We start from the raw sequence: 22,478 nt of genomic DNA on the forward strand, positions 1-22,478 counted from the left end.
TACTCAGATGTCACTGCAGTCAAAACACCTTTTTAAATAGTCAGAGTATATTATGCTCCTAAACAGATTGAACAGACCTCACCAGAACAAATGACATTCCCTGTCATCACAAAGAGAAACACTATATACTGAAATTACACAAGTTTGCATGCAGACATAGAACCTGAATTAGCTTCTTGTGATGGCAACACATAGTTTTAAATAGAATTCCCTTGGTAAATAGATGTAGTGATTTAACAAGAAGAATTTAATTATTTTTAAAACTGTTAGCTAAATGTACAGTACATTGTTCTGGAAAGCTTATATGGAACACCTTATGTATAAATGGCAGAGCAAATAATTTCTTTCGTACTTTTGAGTGAAAATACACTCTATAAAGATGATTCACTTCAGGTAATATTTGTTTTACTATATCAAGCAACCCTGAGTATGGAAGACTTATATAACAAGGACTTCTTCCCTGATAAAAGATGAACCTTAAGTGATATATAATCACATAAAAAAGAAGGAATCATACAGTGTAATGAGCAAATGCTGTACCAGTGAGTCTGAATAGTTCATCCTTTCTGTAAAACTCTTTTGAATCTTGCTTAGCTCTCAATGAAAGTGGTAAGCCTTCTTTCCCAGAGAAAACAAGAGGAAGGACCATATTTCATTTTTCCCAAATAAAATAGTGACCAACATGGTGACTGGACAAAAAAAGGAACCTCAGAGATTGGCACTTCTTCTAAGAGACAGTAAGGACAAAACAGTGTTTGGGCTTTAGCTTGGATCAGAAACGTACTTTTGAAGCAAATTTCCAACTGTTTCCCACTTGCTTGTTCTCCAGTTTGCATCCATGACAAGCCTCTCAAGAACATGAACTGTCAGGTGAAATGAACTAACAAACTTGAGCGACCAAGGGCCTTCAACCCATGGGAACAGACTAGAGCAAGTCCAAAGTGAAAAATCAAAACATCAAAGTCAGTGACCCCGAAATGTATAGTGTACATCATGTTTTTTCACTCTACTGAGCCGCCCTTGTTTTTCTGTACCACTTGCTAATGTAGGCAATACACACAGAGTAGATGTATAAACTACCATGAGGGGTCTAGCTAAATCATACAATCTAGAGGCTTTTAAAAAGAAGTGTGCATACCACAGGAGGTTCTGGTTTTATATTTTGTGGGTCAACTTCTGGTAAGTCAAACACATCTCTTTCTAAACAAATATGCTGGAAATTAATTTTTTTGATTTATAGGATTTTCTTTATAGGATTTCTTCACACTTTCAAAGTAAAATATACAGATGTGTAATATATATTAAAAATAGGGTATGTTGTGTATTATTCAACATTTACATATTTAGAGACAATGTATTTACCTATCTATGTCAACAATTGTACTATTTCTATGTTGTAGTACAGTTTTTACTATTTGACTGCTTGCAGCTGACCTCCAGAAATCAGTTAATCCCACTCCACCCATCTGCCCAGCAGTAAAAACCTCCCAGACAAAACAAACGTGTCTTTTTTGCCTTCAGTTTGATCACGGAGTTGTTTGTGAAAAGCTAGTTACAAAGGAAAATGTATGTCTCAAGATTTAAACCCATTTTTTCTGACAATTGTGAAGGAAGATTCTCTTTTTATGGACTCATTATTTTGATGATTCATGCACCTTCTCAGCCCAGAGCTGACTCTTGGAGAAAGAATATTAGAAACAGCACTTGTCTGACTTAAGGGTCCCAAGTTATATTTTCCCATATTTATTAAGATTAGATTTATGTTAAAATGAACATTCCAGAATGGATGTCAAGAAGACTGGTTTACCTATTCCTAGAGTAAAGTCAATTTTGTTTATCTTGACCAACAGCAGTTTGTTTTGTTCTTATTGTTCCTATTAAAAAAGGTTTTTACATTGAATTGTTAGTAGTGTACACTTTATCCCTGCCTGCATTCCCTGCCCATGGCAGGATGGCTGGAACTGGATGTTCTTAAGGGCCCTTCCAATCCAAACTGTTATGTAATTCTATATATAATTTCTTTTCTTAACATAACTAGAGTACTTAGATTACATCTGGAAACTACTGGTAAATCACTGTTAGTAAATTGCAATTGAAAAAAAAAATAATCCATACTTTGTTTCCATTATTGGAAGTGCTACTAAGACGAAAAATAGCAATACACATCTTTCACACTGAAACCAACAGTAACTGTTTATAAAACCTTCTCTTCAAGCATCACAACAGCTTGGACTGCAAGGTATCCTCTACCTCACAAATAGCTGGGATAGAAAAAAGAAAATTCAGGCTGTACTTTAATAAACAAGCAATAGTTCCATATCAAAAACGTAATTTTTGACTTGTAGATTACTTCAAAGACAGAGGGATATTGACATTACCAAAATTGGTAGCACTAGAGTCAGCATCAGTGCCTATCATACAGTTCTTCCTGCATGAACCATGAATTTCCACATGATCCTATGCACTGTTCCTCTCAGCAATACTATAATGCTAGTATGTCTTTAATTTTTCTTCTCACTGACCTCCCTCTTTTTAACTACTTTCTCCTCATCTCCCCCTTCCCTTGGGCTATCACCAGCTCTTTAGCACTCCTTGTGTGCTTCAGAAGACCTACCTAGGGTGTATGGATACCAAAATTCATTACTTTATTTTCTACCTCATTTAATATGCTAGCTTCTCTAGAAAAGCTTACTTAGTTCTCTGGAAAACACTAGCCTAAAATACCCTCCTCTACTACAGTTTTCTACAGTGAACACAAGCATAATTATTCTAGGTGTTAGAACCTGCATGACCCTTGTGTCTCTGGATCAGGTTACTTAAACTACTCTGTAGTCACAGTTAAAATTTACACAGTACATTGATCCTTTTTCTTATCTGAAAGATCCTCCTATTCCTATTCTGCTTTAGGGAGAAATATCAAACACAGCACTGAGCAAAAGTTTGCACAATAACAAAAGCATTTGGATGATTTGAGATCAGCTAATTTATTAGACTATTCATACAAAATATGATAATAATTTACTGCAGAAAAATGAATAATTAAATGAAAGTTAAAAAGTTAGAGACACCAGAGAGCTTTTAAAAAATTTTGTCATAAGGGTACAAAATAAGGCAAAGACATTTAGGTTCTCCAGCTGGTTGTGCCATACATCAGGGAAAGTGAGAACCCAGATTTGCAGAAAGACTTTGCTGCTTAGTATTTTTGTTTGGAGGAAGATAAATTCATTTCCCTACAGTCATTCTCTTTCTCATGCCAAGACTCTAAAGAGCCCATGCACTTAGACTTACCACATTAATTACATTCTCATACCCTAAAGGCAATGTTGTCTGAAGCTGTCCATTTTTCAGTCATTTCATAAACCTTCAGAGACTGCAGTTTTCCAAATGAATTTCAAGACTTCAATATTAAAGTTACTTAAATAATCAGTTTAAAAAATGGGGAAACAAATTTTGCTAAGCAAGAATTGATAGTGCAGAATTCTTGTTGTACCCTGTCCAGGCAATACTTCACAGATTAGTTATGTCTGATCTTCTACACTAGGGAGAACATTTGCCCTTAAGAGCCTAATACTAGAAATGGCATCTCATGATCCAAGGCTCTTTGGGTTCTTTTTAAATTCATCTAATGTTTTAAACCTGATATTTGACATTATGAGGAATCTGTAAGGCAAAAGGCCCAGCTTCACATACTTCATAATTGCAGGAAATGTTTTGTGACCCTTAGTTGACTCAAAATTTTTTCTCATGATTTTTCTCAGCATGATCTACTTCCCTAATGAATCACTCATAATGAATGAGAAAAGATCTGCAGACTTGGAAATAGCAACAGAATCTCGCAAGCATTTTCAAATCTTCTATAATACATAAACATAGCTTTATATTTCCAAAAGAAGCTCCAGATGTATAAAACAGTAATACTTAATTTGTGATAGGACTAAAAGATCATTTGCCTTTTTCTTCTGGCCTTACAGCACTTCAGTTTGATGTCATGTTGCTCTAATTCTTCTAGCCAAAAGGAGATACATAGGAAAATACTCTCATCATCTCCTCTTTGGCATCTCACTTACATTACTAGTAGTACAGCCCCCTAGAGAGCCAGTGAAACCTCCAGAGTGCAGTTCAGAATGTGTAAATTAGATGCTAAATGTCAGAAAGTATGAAGACTCTCTTAAAGAAGTGTCTTTAGAAGTCATCCAAATAAACCACAGGCTTCAAAATGAAGACAGGCTACTCAGATTTGAGCAGAAAATATATAAAATGTTCAACGCATCCTCAGTAATGCAGATAAAAATGACACTACCCAAAATTCTTTCCCCCACCCACAACTTGGTAGCTCATGAGACAACTGAAGAACTCATAATACATCACATGGTTTCACAGTCATGCTAGAGTTAGCATTTAATTTATTAATTTTAAAATACCAGGTTTTTTTCTCATATGCATTATGCAGCTGGCTAGTATGACAGCTCTTATTTATCAGCAGTTAACAAATGTACTCAGCTACTCCTGATGCGGAATATTCTTTTAGGTGGAATTAGTATCAGGGAGGATCCATAGTTCCAATACTACCACACCCAGCTAGTGTCACTATGTAGGAGTAGAATTAATAGAAAAGGTCAAATTGTTTAACAGCATTATGAAGTAACATTGTTAGAGTCAGGAAGAAATCTTGTGATTATTTATCAACACCATCAGCTGTAGAACAAAGAGTTGAACATAAGCCAGGCAAAAAAATTCTACTCATTGAAAAGGAGACTCATTTACTCTTTTAAAAAGTAGTCCTAAAAAATTCAGAGAAGGCAATCAAAAAAGATATGCCAGAGTGATTTTAAACATCACCAAAAAAAAGCACACAGTATCCCACTGTATTATGTATGAAGATGAATGTAAATATTTCAGACCAGAAGATCAAACCAGAGCAGGTATGGCAAGATTGGCTTTAGTCACATGTTATATGTGAGGACATCTGCACTGCTTAGACTGAAAAGACTCAGACTAATGTAATTAACTTCCTTGTACTTTATGTTCCTTACACAATCAGAAAAATAGTTCAATTAAAATGTTAAACAATGCTTTTCAGCACAGAAATACATATCTTGCAAGTATAAATGTTAAAAGATACCCTAGAGTCTTTCTATGCACCAGAAACAAATCTAGCATTTACTTTTCCTAAGTTCAACCTGTTTTATTTCAATAAGATGTACCTAAATCTTCTTATAATTATTTCCATTGCATATAAACATAATATCCTGGTATTAGTAAATTAACTTGGCTAAATATAGCAAGGAGCACTTGTGTTTTATGGGGCATTTTCTTTGGTATGCAGCTAATATAAATAAAATGAGCAGAGAGAAGTTGGCAGTGTTCCACTGACATTACATCACTTTTCCTTAATAGGAAACCTCTCTGCAACTTAACATCTTGCTTTAAACACTCAGAAGTGTCCACAAAGTCTTCAGTGAGGATCATCATATAAGGCCAGCAGTTAGCTGCAAAGAACTGGATCTCCCAGTACAACACTGAAAAGAGAACCTCTAGTGAAAACCACCTTTAAAATTGTCATCAACTACAGAACGAGGGAGTTGCATAGTCTCTGAGAAAAGATATGTGTAAAATGTACATGATTCTAGTAAAAAGGAGAGGATAAAGTTTTAATTCCTGTAATGTTAGTTCTGTAGACTTGGGAGTTCCTCTAGAAACCCTAGAAAGCAACAAATTAGGAGAGGTCTAATCCAGCATATATAAACAGGAGAGAGACACAAGCATTTACCAGTTTCATTTACTGCTTACTCTTTGTGTTCCTGAAAAAGACAAAGCCTCTATTTTGTAGTACCATCATTATGGTCCCTTGTGTTGAGCATGACATTATTTTGAAGAAATTAGTTAATTATTGTAAAATATTATATGCTATTCATTTACTAAGAGACAGATGTTGCCACCATATCAGTTGAGCTTTTCACAAAAAATGCTAGGACTCCTTGACTGTACACGATAAAAGTAAATTATATGTGCAGCAAAACCCAGTGGACCTACAAGGTTTGTCTGAGAAAAAAACAGTCCTTGCACTCAGTTTTTCACATCTATTACTGAGATTGCTAGCCTTTATTGTGTTGTATATTGAGAGACAAAAAGCAATCACATAGTACATGAAGAATAAAAGAATCCAGAGAAATTTATGTTCATCCTGTAATTAATGTAAACATAAATTCTAGTTATTGTATTTCTAGTGCACAATTGCTAAGCAATAATCCAATTCCTGCTTCAAGTTTGCATGCCGTATTTGCTGGCATGGAATTTTATTGAGAACATAATTTATTTAGGCACCGTCACACAGACACACACAAACACAAAAATGTATTTACCACAGTACAAAAAGTCAGGGTAGGTCATTTTGTCCTCTGCTTTTTCCAGAAAAGTTTGAGAGAAGTTCACTGAATGGTTCCTACTGCTTTTAGTTGCAGCTGTGCAGCATACGCTCTTTAAAAATTTACAGTAAATGTTGCCATGTTTACATTAGTGACTCCCAGTAAAGAAAATGTTAATCAAGTAAAGGTATGCAGAAAATAAATGTAATCTGGAGTACACTGAATGTCACTATGAATGCTCTCATTTAGGAACCATGTGGTCTTATGATACCATGGATACTCTGTCCCCCTTACTCACTAAGACAATCCTAAATACTTCTGTGTGCCCTACTCTGTTCTTTCACATCCAGTTGTGATGACACAACAGGTTAGGACTCTTACGGCAGAAAGGGTAAGTGAATTAAAAGTTGAAAATAACACTAAAACTGGGTGGATTTGTGGTTTTGTTTGTTAGTTGGGGGTTTTGTGGCTTTGTTTTAGGGGTTGGGGTTCTTTGTTTGTTTGGCTTTTTAAAATCTTCAATCTGTTCACTGCTTCAGATTAAAGAGCAGCCAACCAAAGGGTTCTGCTGGTGCAAAAGAAGGGTGGTGCTTGTCCAGAAACAAGCATCTGAAAGCTGGACCTCCTCTAGCTCACACTGATGGTGAAGAAATCCCTTCCAAGGCAGGATTTGTGAAGCCATGTCTTTAGTTGGTAACTGTGAAGGATAACTTCACTGTTGTATGTCCACTTTACTTTGGCAGTGACCAGATAAGATCTTCAAGTTTCAATTCACATACACATTTTCAATTCAACCACCCTAAAGTTAATGAAGTCTTTATTGGAAATATTTGTTCTACATCAACACAGTCTTACCAAGTATACAATACAGGCCTAAAAACGAAGACTTGTAGCTTAAGACTTGATTGCCTGGATGACAAAAGTATAAATAACAATATTCACTTGACCAGTTTCAACCTTGTGTATTTTTGTTGAGGCATGAATTGGCTACTTACTCCATAATTAGGTTTGCTTTTTCCTATAACAATATGAAGTTGTTAGCATCAGCCAGTGCTCATTTTCTAAAATATCATTTTAATAGTTGTTTCAATTAATGCCTAGTTTTCAAAAAATGTCAGGGAAAGCAGAGGAATGAAGTTAAACTCAAACCACAATCCAAAATAATATGGCAGCCATATTTATCTAACATTAATTGAATCTTATTACAATAAAACTTCACCAAAACCTGCTAACTGATTTTGGTGAAGTTTTATTGTAATAAGCACAGTTCCTTCTAAATAAGTTATTATAACTCTTTTAAGTTTCAACTACTGTACGCTGTTGCTCTGTCATTTTGGAATCAGAGAAAACATCTGCTGTAATAGAAAAAATTCAACTGCAGGTCTCTCACTCATCTATCCTACCACTCTTATTATGCAAGTTAGCCTACTATATATAGCAGCCACAAGCAGAACTGATATGCTAGCTGGGCATGTACATGTTGAATCTATCATCTTTTTGTTTTATCATGGAAAAAAAGAAGCTGCAACAGCTTTCCCAATTTCCCAACTGTGTAAATGAAAGCAGGAATTCAAATCAGCAGCTTGTGTGCTCAGGCACACAGACATACCATTAAAATCAGTAGGAGCAACAGTAATTAGTAGCTCTGAAAATCAGGCAACTTTCATATGAATTTAACTTCATTCAAACAAATTTGAAATTTTTTACTTAAAAATTCATTAATGTGTTGAAATACTCAGTTTAAAAAATTTTAGTTTGTGCTTTGGGAGTAATTTTCTTTAAGGTGAATTAAGTATCTCCGTAATTTGCCACTTAAATGGAACAGAAATGCTTGGAGATGCAAAGGTTTCATACCCAGGTCCCAAGTTAAGTCCAATCAGTAGTAACAGAAATGGAAAGCACTGATCAGCATTTAGTAGTGTGATTGAAGTGAGTCAATCTTCCTGTTCTTCCCAGAAAACTTGTTACAAAGTCTAAATATGCTACCTTTCATGACAACCTTTAATAGAAGATTCAAGCAGTAAAAATGCAGAAATCTTTCTTTTGTGCCTGGAAGATGTCCCTATATATAAAGGACCATGGGAATTTTTTGTGGATATTAACTCAGTGTCCCCTGGTGTCACACTGCAGTCTTTTCCAAGTTTTAATTAAATACTCAGGTCACAGGGAAGGTTTATCATGGCATAAAAATCCAAGAATTTTAAACAACAGTGATGAATGAAATAATCTGCTTCAAAAAATTGAAATAGAAAAACCTTCCTGTTAAGTGTTATGACAGAGTTTCTCAGGAGTTCAGGGTAACCTTTTTGTTGAATGATCATGGTAAAGACCATATGTAACTTCTACAGGTTGTAAATCATTGGAAGATGCTGCCTAAAGAAGTGGTGAAGTCACCATGCCTGGAAGTGTTCAAAACATGTGTGAATATGGCACCTTAGTCCATGGTGAACACGGGGGTGACGTTGGGTTAATGGGTTGGACTCGATGATCTTAAACGTCTTTTCCAGCCTGAATGATTCTGTGGTTCTCTGTAATCTTGAGAAAGCTCATACAATGAAGTCTCAGAAAAAACTCTGCCACCATCAGTTGAATAACAGTTTAAAATATCTAAAAATATATAAATTAGAAGGTATCTCCTTCAATACTGGCTAAGTATTACTTAGTTAACTTTGGCTTAACAAACAATTATACTAATTTTCTGCAGTACAGTTTAGAAATGTTGCTTTTCCCTCTGTTTTGGGCTAGGAAACTGAAACTAGAGCTGAAGGAAACAGTTGAGCTGGTGGAAGTATACCAGAAAAGACACTCCTACTGTAGTAGGTACTCCAGATTACTTAGATGCACACACTTATTATGGAACAGAAAGAGTAAAGTTTAATGAAGTACAACTAATTAAACTCGACGCTTCCTAAAGGCTTTTATAACTTTGTGTATTCCCAGCCATAGCCTGACTTGGCATAGCCTGAATATGATGCGCAACAATATTATTTCTGATTGCTTACTTATCCTTCAGTTTTTAGGCCAGTGTGTAAATTCATAAACAATAGTAAATGTAATCCTGATTTTACTGGGCAACAAAAAATCTAAACATGCCTCAGATAAATCTCAAGAATTAGCATCTCAATGAGAATTTAATTAGAAAGACAATTACTCAAAAGCACTGGACAATATCTACTATTACAATGGCAGAACTATTAATATTTTCTGGAAAAAGGCACTGAAATGGTTCCATTAAACCAAAAGCATGATAGTTTAGTTTAAACATATGTCCTTGTCCGCAAAACATGGCAATCTGCACTTCAATGTACACTGCAATGAAAGACCTGATAACAGATAGCAAGAAAATTAGGCACAGACAGCAGTTGTCACAGGACAAACAGTTAATTAAGACCTGAATGGATACACCCAAGAGCATCCAAGGAAAACTCTGAAATATTAAACTGCTTCTCAATTAGGGAAATACATTTTTCATATGTCTCCCATCTTCCAAAAAACTATTTCACCACCTCTTTTCTGTCCTTCATGCAACATGTTGCCATTACTTAAATTTTTCTACAGACTTCAACTGTGGTCAGTGATTTTAGCAAACTCTAAAATTTCCAAAATGAAGGACAATTAATTGAGAAACTAATCATATTAGTAACTTCCTTCCTTTTTAAGTGACTCTTGACAAAGACATTTTCAATTTCATGCAAAACGGAACAATCTATAACAGAACTTTTGAGGAATCTGAAGCAATTAAGTAGAGGAAGCATTTGAGAATAATCTCAACAACCAACCACAGAGATTAACATCAGTAACTTGGGAAGTTTGACAGCAAATTTCTGTGATTCTGTCTCTATCACAAAGACCATCAATGATGACAGAGACAATTTGTCTAACTCAGAAGCACATTATGTATTATTTAATTATAAATTTGTGAAGATTTTAAGCTCTCAGACAAGCAGTTTCTGTCCTGTATCGGAAGGCGCTGGCACTTCCATTAATTAAAAAGGTACTATTCACATGATTTAAAAATCTCCCCCAAACATCCCAGTTTCCCTCTCACTAGTCAATCCTCTATTACTCTGCATAACCAACTTTGCTCTATCAGTACTGGAGATTCTGGCAGGCATAATAAACCTTTTTGGAAAAGAGAGAGATTATTTAGTAAAAATATTAGGCATCTCAGAGCTCTGTATATTCATACAAATTCACTCAACTCCCACAGCTTTCATCTACTACAGATCAGCTTCCTGCTTAAAAGCATTCCAATTCTATTCTGCTCCACTCTTTATCAATGAGCATGTTCCTTCAAATATTAGCATTGCAAACAGTTGCACTAATTCAGTACTCTTACAAGAATTCACTCGGTAAACAGGGCCTGTCTCTTGCATTTGCAGACAGTAATGCTTAAAGAACAAACATCTATCTTCTTAATCCAAAAAAGGACATAATGTGAGTGCTGTGTTTTAGCTGCAAACCGACAATGAGTCTCAATGGTCAGTGGAGCGCTTTTGTAATTCCTTATAATTAACTGTCCCTAGGTCACTCCTCTTTTCTGGTTACACTGTACCACAAAAAAAGTCCAAAGTGTATACCCAGCCAGAATGTTAACTTTACGAAGTTACAAAACAGTTTCAAAAACTGTTCAAAGTGAGGATGCAATACCCTTGTCGGGCAGCTTGAAGGAGGAGCAAACTGCAGCCAGAAGAGGATAAAACCAAAAGTATTTTATTGCCTTTTAATAAAACAACATGCTAAATTTAGCATTAAAGATGTCAATACATTTTCTGAAGCAAACATTTCACCACACAAAGAGCCTTGCCCACAGATAATAATCAGATCCTTGTAAGAAGTGCAGGAATGGCTTACTTAATCTCAAGACCTGTATGGCAAAAGAACCTGAAACTAACTTTTAACATTTGTGCTCACATGTTAATACCCTGATTTATTACTGCAGTCTGTAACAAACAGAACATCCACAACTTCTGTGTGTGTTTCTGAGGTCTAAATTTCTTGATACTTCTTGCAGAACCTGCAGAATCCCTGTGAAGAAAACTTCCAGTGAGAAATCACAGACCAGTTGGATACACTGAAGCTTAGACAGACAATCACAAAATGCCTGCTCCTTTTAAATGTCAGCTTGTGATCCAGAAAGCGCTGCTTCTTTCTTTAAGAGATTCCTCAGAATTGAAACCAAGTCCTCGATCTTGGGCTAACTGTGATGTATGTGGTCAGTGCTGAGCTTCACCATTTCTGGGAAGGGTTCCACCATGCACTGGTCCTACCACGTGACATGCATCTGACATCAAGACTAGATTGGTGCAAGGGCTGCAGAGAAGGCTGATGTGTTGCTTGCAGCTGGTTCATAATGGCAGCCATATAATTGGTAGGAGAACAAGGGAAACATGGCAGAGATCCTGATTTCTGAGCCTTCTGCTCCTTCTTCTGGGTATTTCATGTGATTCAGATAAATGTCATTATTTATATTAATTGTCTCTTTATACCTAACCATCAAAAAGACCACTAAATTAAGGGGTGGGGGACATGGGAACCTAGAGTTTTAGAATCAGTGCATAATTTTTATTTCTAGAATCTCAGAAACACTTAAAGTTGCTGTGGTTTGTTGGCCAGAGAAATAGATGAGCACAAATGTTCCTGAAATAAAACTGATAGTAAATTTTTTTCTTTTCTTCTAAAACAAACAAACAAAAACCCCCAACCAGACAAAAAGGCTGAGGTATTTTAATGCAAAGCAGAAAATTGAATCAATAATTTTCCAGAAATTCCAGATGAACCACTTAAGAAAATGTTAAACATTTAATAACTAAAAATCTCTAGCAGAAACTCCAAAAATCACTGAAGATAAAAGAATGGAAACCACATGTAACATCCTGGAGACTCATAAGACAATGTAATACACTTTCAATGTAGTTTGAACTTCCGTAGTCTCACCTTATAAATTGGATTTCATATGCTTGCAGAAACTGATAGACGAGGTGTCTCTATTTTTTAGTTACATAGAGTTCTCTAGATTTCTATATAGATAGGAAAACTATGAAGACGTGTGGGAAACCAAGACTATTTCCTAGAGCATAGCCAAGAAATATGGCAATCTATTTACTGACTGAAAAAATAGCCTACGAATGTTATATGTAAAAAAATAAACATACAATTCAGCAAGGACATTGAACCTGTGCACGTGAGAATTATCATGAATATATGAAAATTATCAGGTAGCTTTAGAAACAGAAAAAGAAAAGAATTTGGCCATGTTAGACCAGGAAGTATGTCTGTTGTGGAAAAGTCTCTGATCACTGACAATAATCTATAGTTTATAGAGAAAAAATACAAAGTCTGGTGGTTTGTCATCTGAGCAATACTGATGAACACTTCTGAAGCCCACACAGTCTTTTCACGAAAATGTCTGAAAGACATTTGTAGATATGCACCAACCTCTCTGTATGTATGGATATCAATAACCCCTTTAAATATTCTTTATGTAATTCTGGTTTAGGCACCTCAGATTTGCACAGAAATAAATGGCATCATCTAGCAACAGACTTACCATCAGTAATGCAATACCAAGTAACTCATGCCTTCATTTAATTCCCTAGAAGCTTTGAAAGGAAACACAGATCACACACAGACTGCATGAAAGTACCCCATCCATAAAATATTATGACCACCTCTGGGATTTTCATATCCTCACTTGTACTAAAAATTTCACTAGATCTTTGGTCAAAACAAAATACAATCATAAATCAAGTTGCCCTCTTGAAGCCTTCAAACACTGAAAAGAAAGGCTTTATATTTCAGAGCCAAAATAAGTATAGTGAGGTGGGCTGGAAGAAATGCAGCACCACTGGGTTTCTGCGCAAGGAAACTCTCCTTTCATTTGTGCAAAACTTTTTATGTTGCCTTGGTGAATCTCCTTGCTAGCCAAAGTTGGCTATTGGAAGGGTTTTGCACTCGAATAGCTGCTTTAAACAAATGATCCTCATGTGTCAGATACAGATTTTTACTTTATGCTGTGTAAGGACACACACACATGTATATTCACACACGATTAGATTCATATGCACACAGAAACATACTTGCATTATCTCCTCTCATAAAAAATTGTGATTCAGCCTATTCAGAAGAATTCAGATTCAGCCATAGAGTAAAAAAATTTAAAATACTTCAAAATCCAGCTACAGAAAGGACATAATGATGCTTTGTTAAGGAGAAGTCTTCCAAGTTGTGATTAAGGTGCAAAAATGGGTAGGAGCAAGACCAGCTCAAAGATTGGCCTAAAACCAGCAGGTTGGCTCTCCTGAGAAAAGTTGCTGTAGCATATGTGAGTCTTGATTTAAACCAGATTTCTGTATTCAGTGTGTCTGGAGAACTAGGATCATACTTTTGAAATGAACCTGTAGCAGAAAAAGTACAAAAAATCTAAATATTCCATACTCTTTTTCTATCGACTAGAATCCAGACAGGACCTCCTAATGAAGTTTCTCCAGCCCATTAGATACCGCATGCATGCATTTCTTGCTCTCTGAAGTGTATTTGTCACAGGAGAGAAATTAATTTTAAATTGCAATTTAAAAATTAAATCCAGCTGACTGAATCTTCGTCTAAATTCCATGCTTTTATAGAATCATAGAATCATCAATATTGGAAGAAACCCCTAAGAACATCAAGTCCAACCATCAATGCAGCACTACCACTGTAACCCCTAAACCACTAAACCATATCACCCAGCACCAGATCCAAATGCCTCCAGGGATGGGGACTCCATCACTTCCCTGGGCAACCTATTCCAATGCCTGACCACCCTAACGGTGAAAAATGTTTTCTAATATCTAACCTGAATCTCTCCTGTCTCAGCTTATGGCCATTTCCTCTTGTCCTCTCACTGCAGGCACAGTAGAAGAGACCTGCTTCCACCTCACAACAACCTCCTTTCAAGTAGTTGCAGAGAGAGATGAGGTCCCCCTGAGCCTCCCCTTCTCAAGACTAAACAAACTCAGCTCTCTCAGCCATTCCCCAGAAGACATGTTCTCTAGGCCTTTATGAGCCTCATTGCCCTCGGTTGGACACGGTCCAGCACCTCCATGCCCTTTTTAAAGTGAGTGACCGAAAACTGAACGCAGTACTCAAGGTGTGACCTCACCAGTGCCGAGCACAGGGGAATGATCACTTCCCTGGTCCTGTTGCTACACCATTCTTGATAAGGCCAAGATGCCATTGGCCTTCTTGGCCACCCGTTTTAGAACAAAATTTAGTCATTTTCTTGTAGATGCAAAGATTGTAACAAACTCACTTGAGATCGTAAAAGCAAAGAGGTAAATACTAATATTGTAAATGTAATACCCTCTGTTTTCCTGTTATTTACACACACACCTCAGGTACTGTGTTGTTTTAATGGATACAGCAACACACAAGATGAGTATCAGTGAATTTGATGAGGTTATTTGATTGTTATAAAAGTTAACATCACTAAACCAGTTTTTTTGTGTGTTACTCTATTTTTACATTTTAGTCTGGAAAAAAATGTAATCATATTGCCAATGAAAACCAAAAAAATCTTTTCCTGTACATTTCTGCTGGCTGACACATTGTGTCTGCAAATAATAGTCTTTTTCTAAAGAGCCTTTACTTTACACAACACCTAAAGGACAAATAAGATGTGCCATCTTAGGAACATTTACCAAAACTTGGATACTTCGGCAATGCAGTATTGCAGCTCCTGATGCACAGACTCAACTTTTCAACTAAATAACTCTTCCATATTTTTAAGGCTGAGGTATGAACTCAACGCCATATTGCCACTTTCTGCTTGAAATATACTATAGTGAACTGTGATAAAAGATTTATTTCTCAAAGAGAATAATTAGAAGAATTTATTTTTTTCTTATCCTACATTATAGACCAGCACATATAATGTACACCATCTTCTGAAATTGGTAACAAAATCCTGAGCGCATTTCAAGGAGGAATTTCAAGGAGAACACATTTTGGTGATGTGAACGAATACAATTTCCCAGGCTCAGAAGAATGTCCTGGGAAGGACTTCCAGGAATTCTGAATGACTGTTACTAAAGGACGGTATAAGATAATCTAAGGTAATCAAAGATTTCTTACTCAAATTATTACTGGAGAGATTTGCACACTATGAAAACTAGTGCAAGCAGATTCAGTTTTTTCTTGGCTCACCTCATGCAAGTGTATAAGCCAGAAAAAGTCCATTGAGAAATTGAGCCCACTGCATTTCTTTATTTATATAAAATCTGTTTATCTTAAACTCCTTCCCTTTGTGGAAGGGGGAAGCACTGGGGAGTGCCACAGACAATACACTAACTACAATCACTTTCTGCTTCAATAAAGGAAATACAAACTTCCCGCCTTGGCAAGGGCTAGAATGTCTCAAGCAGGTGGGAAAAGGATCACATTAAGTGTCTAGACAACAGTGCGGAGGAAAAATATTTCTTAATTTTCTATTTATGTGCTAATCCAGAAAGTAGACTTCACATGTAAAAAGAACTGCCTGAATTTATGATTCTTATTCTATGATAATTATATTTTTAATTATATGAATACCCAAATGTTAAATGCTCTTTAATGCTCCGGGAAGTTCCGACACTTGTGGTCACAAGACTCTTCTTCAATTTCTGCAGAGTAAGAGGTTAAAATGTGTCTTCTGGGCATACTATAACTTGGTTAGTAATTGCTCTGTATGTGTTCTTCCTAATTCTTCCAAATGAATGTATTATCACTATGAAATCATTGCTCAGTATTGCTATTACTGAGTGGGAGCTTCACTCTAAAGGGAACTTTATTACTTAAGCTAGCACTGAAATGCTATCTGTTAAGAAAGCGGGAATATTTACAAGATGGAAGACGATTCATGAATAAAAAAGTTCCGTAGGCATATTTTAATTAAATAATATTCCTGGGATGAAAAATTTCTAGCCAATTATTATGTTCTCAAGAATATATGGGACTATAATCAATTAATATATTCTATATAACCCAGACATTTTTATCAGGAAAACAAAATCTTAGGGCCACCAACTCTTCACAGGTCAGTAAGGGTCCGATATGTCCCCAAATACTCGAAGTCTCCTTTCTTGGAGAGTAAACAGCAAATGAAGAGACACATGACAATAGCAGAATATATTTCATATGGAAATCATGCAACTCAATGGTACATATGCTTATTTTCTTCTTTCAGACAGTTTCTTCGCACTGCACCCTATGCACTTCCCTTATCTACACATTTTCATCCTAGAAACTCAACTTTTTAAAACCCAAGGTCTTTATCTTCATATTTTTCACATTTAGTGTCTATAAATATTCATAATCTACAAGGAAATTATGCTATACAGACAGAGGAAATCTGCATACATGACATCTCACTGACTGACGGTCTACTCTGTTCCCAGGATCCACATTAATGCTGGCATGAGTAAAATTGCAAAGCAGCTAATTTAAGCAGAACTGGATGAGAAATTAAGTTGCTGTTTGAGGAATACAATAATTTCCCATCAAACACACAATTGTACAAGTAAGATCAGTTTACTCTGCCCAGTTGAGAACAAGGTAAGCTCAATAAGGTAAGTCTCTCATGGATCATTCTGAAACAGAGTAGTAGAAAGAAATTCTGTAGAGGAGAGAAAGAAGAAATTCCTCGTGTAAGTGGGCTGACCAACATTCCCATAGATCAATTCCACCCAGACCACTCCCTTGATCTTACAATGCCTAAAGCCCAACAGCTGAACATTACTCATCAGATTTACCACTGTGTCCTTACAAAAAAGGAGGCATGCTGTTCTAACACAGCTTACACAGCTATTAGAAATGGCTGCTGCAGTCACACAGACCACAAAGTGGATGACAAAATGCAATCACGCTCTTGTTTGTGGAGCAGACTATTGTGCCCTTCACGCCATCATATAAGCTCAAAAAATTCTTCAGTGCCAAGCAGAGAAAAGCGAGTTGCTTTCTGCTACCTGGAACCATAGTTCTCAATAGTTACTTTGCAATAATTGTAATTACACAAATAAGTAATTACTTTAGAATAATACTTTGCAAAGTTTTATATGCTGCAATCATCACACATCACAAAGAGAAAACAGTTGACTCAGGCCAGTAAAAAATAATAGGCCCACAATAATAGGTGCATGAGTGTCCAGCAAGGTGAACTTGGCCAGGACAATATGTGAATAACTGTTCTGCTCTTACAAAAAAAAAAAAAAAAGAAGGGAGAGAAATTTAAGAACATTTTAAAGATAATAGAGAATTTTCTAGGATTTCATTAAATATAAGAACATAATAACATGTATTTTACAGCAATGCTCTTTAATTGTTAGTTAAAACACACTTCAATTTTCAGAACAGTTTTTGACTGACAAAAAAAATGTGTTGACTCTCATAAAGCTACAAGAAAAGTTATGTGTCATATATCTGCCAACTGCTAACAAACCTTTACCACATATACACCATTCCACTTTTAGGAAAACTTCTCTGTCAGATTGCAATATATGATAACTTGGTAAATTCTGACTTTGTGATTATCAGGTTTCTACTATCTCAAAGATGAAAGAAATGTTTTTATTCAAATGAGACACTCCTAATTCCAATAAAATCCTATCTGCATATTCCTAAGTGTTTTAAAAGTTGCTAGAACATCTGTATACCTCCTACCCCATCTTTCCAGTTTTTTTATTCCAACTCTTATCCCTTTGCCCTTACCTTTTCCCACAGGTTTTCTCCTCCTGGTCAGGAAAATTAGTACCAGAATATTATTTCACAGGCAGTTCTTTCAGTTTTGTTCCCCAAAGGATGAATCTCTCTCAGAATCCTGTTCTCACAAGTATTTGCACCTTTTTCATAGTGAAGTGGTTTAGATACAATCAAATAACGTGTTGAGAGCCATTTAACTTTTTCTGGGTTTTGGTTTGGTTTGGTTTGTTTCGTTTTTTTTTTTTTTTCCATCCTCTTGTTATCGATTCTGTATCTTAATCCTTCTATGTCTGGTATGTATTGTGAATCACAGACTAGCCCTGGATGTCTGGAAACTGTTGGACTGCCTTAAAGAACATCATCATAACTTTTCCCACCCCAGACCTCCAATGAATTTCTGTGCACCCAGACTTGTGAGCGAACATAAAAGTTTCTGCACAATATGTAATATATCTTACAAAGTTAATTTCAGAAATATAAGGTTTGTTCCCAGGAATCATGATTTCAGTTCAATACAGCCACAGAGTACCATGGAAAAACAGTCTTTTGACCTCAAAGCCTAATGAAACATTGACTGTGTCCACTCCTATTTTTAGATGTATGCTCTGCAGTGCCATATTCCTTAATATAAAGCTGACCCAAATGTTCCAACAGCAGACGTTGGTTTCTCTTTGATAGCCAATGCATATCTTGGCTTTCCAAGTTTCTGTAAACACATCATTATAAGGAAGGCCACTCTTACTTTTCCCAGCCTTCTTTCCAATTATGTGCCTGCTGCCAGGAAACTTTCCTTTTTTTTTTTTTTTTTTCTTCAGTACTAAAATTTAAACAAATATTTCCTGAAGACTTGGAAACGAAAAAAAAAAAAATCCAAAACTGTTACTGTTATAAGTTACAAAGTTACTAACACCAAATTCCTTTCAACACTCAGTGATAAACTTTAGACAAAAAGAAGTGTATCTAGAGGAGTACATCAGTGCTAGATCACCAAATATGTCTTCCTTATAGACATGCAGAAAAGAAAACCCCAAACCACAGTAAAACCTCCCAAAACTCCCAAACAAACAATATTTTGTTTGGTTTTGGTTTAATTTTGCTAAGTAGTTTTAGAAAAGTTCAAGTCTCCTGCCCAATACCAACTCTCTTCATCCAGGACTATCACTGGGCTCCTACAGAAGTCTCCTACAAAGAAGGCTGCGAAAGCACTAATATTTAACTGCTCTGTTGTATTTACAAAGGACTGATTTAGCAAGTCTTGAGCTACAGAGATGCACAGAGCCGCTGGCGCCACAACAGCATCCTTTCGGCAAATAAAGTGCATCAGCCAAACTCGAATGCGACTACAGACGATGTGGCAAACTAAAAGGGCAAGAAAGTCGTGCAAAAAAGAAATACTCGAAAGAAAGGCGGTCTGCCCGGTCCGATTACAGCATGATTTAATTTTTCCTGACTTCTTGCCTCCCATCACCGCTTTTGCCGTGCGTTCACCTCATCTGAAGAAGACGCGTCACGTACGAACTCGTGAAAGTCTCCTGCCATCTTACCTCGGCAAGGCTGAGCGGGCAGTTATCACATACCCGAGCGCAAGTTTCCAGGGAGCGGGCAGCGGCGGCGGGCTTGGGGCGGAGCGGAGCGGCGCCCGCAGGTACCCGGCGCTATATAGGGCGGGCCCGGCGGCGCGGCCACCGCGCCGTGACTCATTGAGGAGCCGCCGCCGGCGCGTCCCACTCGGCAGCTTCACGTTAAGAGTCCCGCGCCGCCCCGGGCTCCCCGATGTGTGCGGGAGGCGTTACCAGGCTGCCGGGAACGGCAGCGAGACGTGTGTTTCCCGCTGCGAGTCGCCATCGGGATCATTTCGCACCATTGCCGCAGCTTCAGACTTATTTACTCTCCCCTCGGAGTTGCAAGAACTGGGACTTTGTGATACGGTTTTTTGCCAAAAAAGTCTCGGGTCCCAGGCTGGAAGTTCACTTTTTTCCCCCTCCAGGAACCCGACACCCGTAGCGCGCAGAAAAGCTTGAGAAATTTTTACTAGAGCAGAAGCAGGCACTGCAGCTGCCTAGAGCGTAGAGAAAACATCCTAGGCTCTTCCATATTGCCATAGAGCTACACAAAAGTGTTGCCACGAGAATTTACATCACCTTATCTGGGCAGGAAAAGTTTCCATGATTTCCACATGATTTTTGCCTGTACGACAGAGCGGGTGGGATTGCTACACGTTTAACGTAGAACTGCAGAAGTGATGTCTCAAGTTATCCTTTTAAGCCTTTTAATGCTTTTCAGCATTTTAAAATAACACTTGTGCCACTAGTCATCACTACCAAGTCCTCAGGTTTTCAGATTAAACTGAATTTAAAACTCTTTTCAGAACAAAGCGTATTGTGCAATTGCACTGTAGTCATCTGTTTTAAAAATAGTCTCCTGCATCTTCTTCACTTGCCAAAGAATAACATCAGAGATCAGAAAACACTTTCTATATGATACAAAACTCTTGCTGCTTTGTGGTCTAATTATGCAAAACTTTTCAGAGTGTCAAACACTTACTCTAAATACATTAATTACTACTACATATTGCATTAAAGGCATCAGTTTTTTTAGCCCCCCCAAGGAGAGAAAGAGTGCTCGATTTCTGTTGCTGGTTCATACCCTTCCTACTATAATCCACTTGGTCTGGGTCCAGTGCTTTTTTACAGATTACATGCCAACATCAGTTTTATAAGTAACATCTACTTAAACATCTGCTCAAAACAAGATGGATAATCACAAAAGATACATCTATAACATACCTATTCACAATTCCATGCTTAGGCCCCAGAAGTGATCAGTGGTATCATTTGTGTTTTCTACATCATGAACAGCAAATAAGTGTAAGAACATGCTGCCTTTTATCTCACCGTCCAACATCCTGGACAATGATTAAAAGATTTAGGGCAGACAAAAGCAAGGGTGGTCCTCTTTCTTCTTTGACCTCCAGTTTCCAATCAGTGTGTATTACAGTTCAGCTCTGGATGCCTGGAATCTGCTGGGTTTACATAGGAACATCACCATACCTATATTCTTCCAGCTGGTATGAACCTCCAAGATGAGCAAGACTTGTACCTGAGAAAATTCATTCTATGGTGGATGATGGAGAACAAGGTGTCACTGAAAATTTTTCTGCTTACTCAATCCCCTTCACCCCTTTTCACCATGCAGTCCTCTTTAGTATTCAGAACTTGACCCACATCACTCAGTCACTCCAGAATGCAACAGGGAGAACAGAGGAATGCTGCCAACTAGAGAGGGGAAAATAAAGCATCTCCCCATTGCAAGAACAGAGAGTGACATGCCAGATCCTGGCAGCTAGAAGACTAGCACTACACCAGCACTCTGTTTCCAAATGTGGTATGTGACTATGGGGAAGAAGCATGGTAGCTCATACACAGTATTAAGACAGTATAAAGATAAAAAGAGTATCACTCGTGGGTGATCAGGTCTCTCTATGATTTTGGGTAGGTTATGCCTATGGTTTTGGGTAGGTATGCTTGTCGAGAACAGTATTTTATCTAATAAGCAGAACACAGTTCAGCCAGCAGTAGCTGCAGATAATGTAACACACAAGAAAGAGCAGACTGATGTACAGTAGGAAAAGTCAAAGATAGAAAAACAGTACCTGGAATTCACATCTCTTGGCTGTACCTTCTCCTTTGTATTTGATTACACCAGATTGAGATAATACCACATTAAAGACATGCATTGAGGAGTTCTCTGACATTTTCCTCTGTCACAGCTCTTACATATTTTGCACATAGCATTTTATGTCTATGCATGTATGTGTGTTCAGTTCATGGGGATGGAAGATGAAAGCACAGACAGCTTGTGCACATCATCTTAGTTAAGACGCTTCCCTGTGACTCTACAAGCATAATTGTGCATGGAAAGTGAAAATGAAGATGAGCTTACTGGGAACCAAACACTGAGGCACAATGTGAGATAAAGACCCAAAGAGAAAAGAAAAAAACCCACATACTTAACTTAGAACCTAATATGATCTATAATTCTTATTGTAAACAATTTTGCCTATCATTCCAGCCCCAGGAACATTTGTTTCTGGTTTAAGGAGTTTCCAACTATGTGTACAGCATGACTGGCAAACAGAAATGAGTGAAACTAATTGACACATAAAAAGACAATTGCATACAATTCCAATTAAGTCCAAATATGTAAATGAAATATTTAAAAGGTAATTATAATTATAACAAACAGCTTTTGGAAAAATGCAGTAAAAGACCCCAACAAATCATTTCTGTGGACCAGTGGAGATAATGGTAAATGTCATCAGTAGAGCAGACAACCACCAAAGTGCTGGAATTTTTTTTTGCTAGCATTCATTCTAACTTTGAGAATCTTCACAAATTA

The 22,478-nt window shown here is 37.0% G+C and overlaps 1 protein-coding gene across 8 annotated transcripts in view; it reads right to left on the reverse strand.

The window, feature by feature from the left end:
* Positions 1–22,478, reverse strand: part of PALLD (palladin, cytoskeletal associated protein) — a 202,255-nt gene that overhangs the window by 46,951 nt on the left and 132,826 nt on the right. The window contains exon 1 of one of the 8 annotated variants that reach the window (XM_032685480.1): positions 19,625–19,706. The exons of the other annotated variants lie outside the window; for them this stretch is intronic. The gene's annotated coding sequence lies outside the window, so the exon portion shown is untranslated. Of the gene's footprint in view, positions 1–19,624; positions 19,707–22,478 lie in introns of those variants that run through there. 8 annotated transcript variants of the gene reach the window in all.

The sequence above is a fragment of the Chiroxiphia lanceolata genome, chromosome 4 (assembly GCF_009829145.1).
Source record: "Chiroxiphia lanceolata isolate bChiLan1 chromosome 4, bChiLan1.pri, whole genome shotgun sequence".
NCBI lineage: Eukaryota > Metazoa > Chordata > Aves > Passeriformes > Pipridae > Chiroxiphia > Chiroxiphia lanceolata.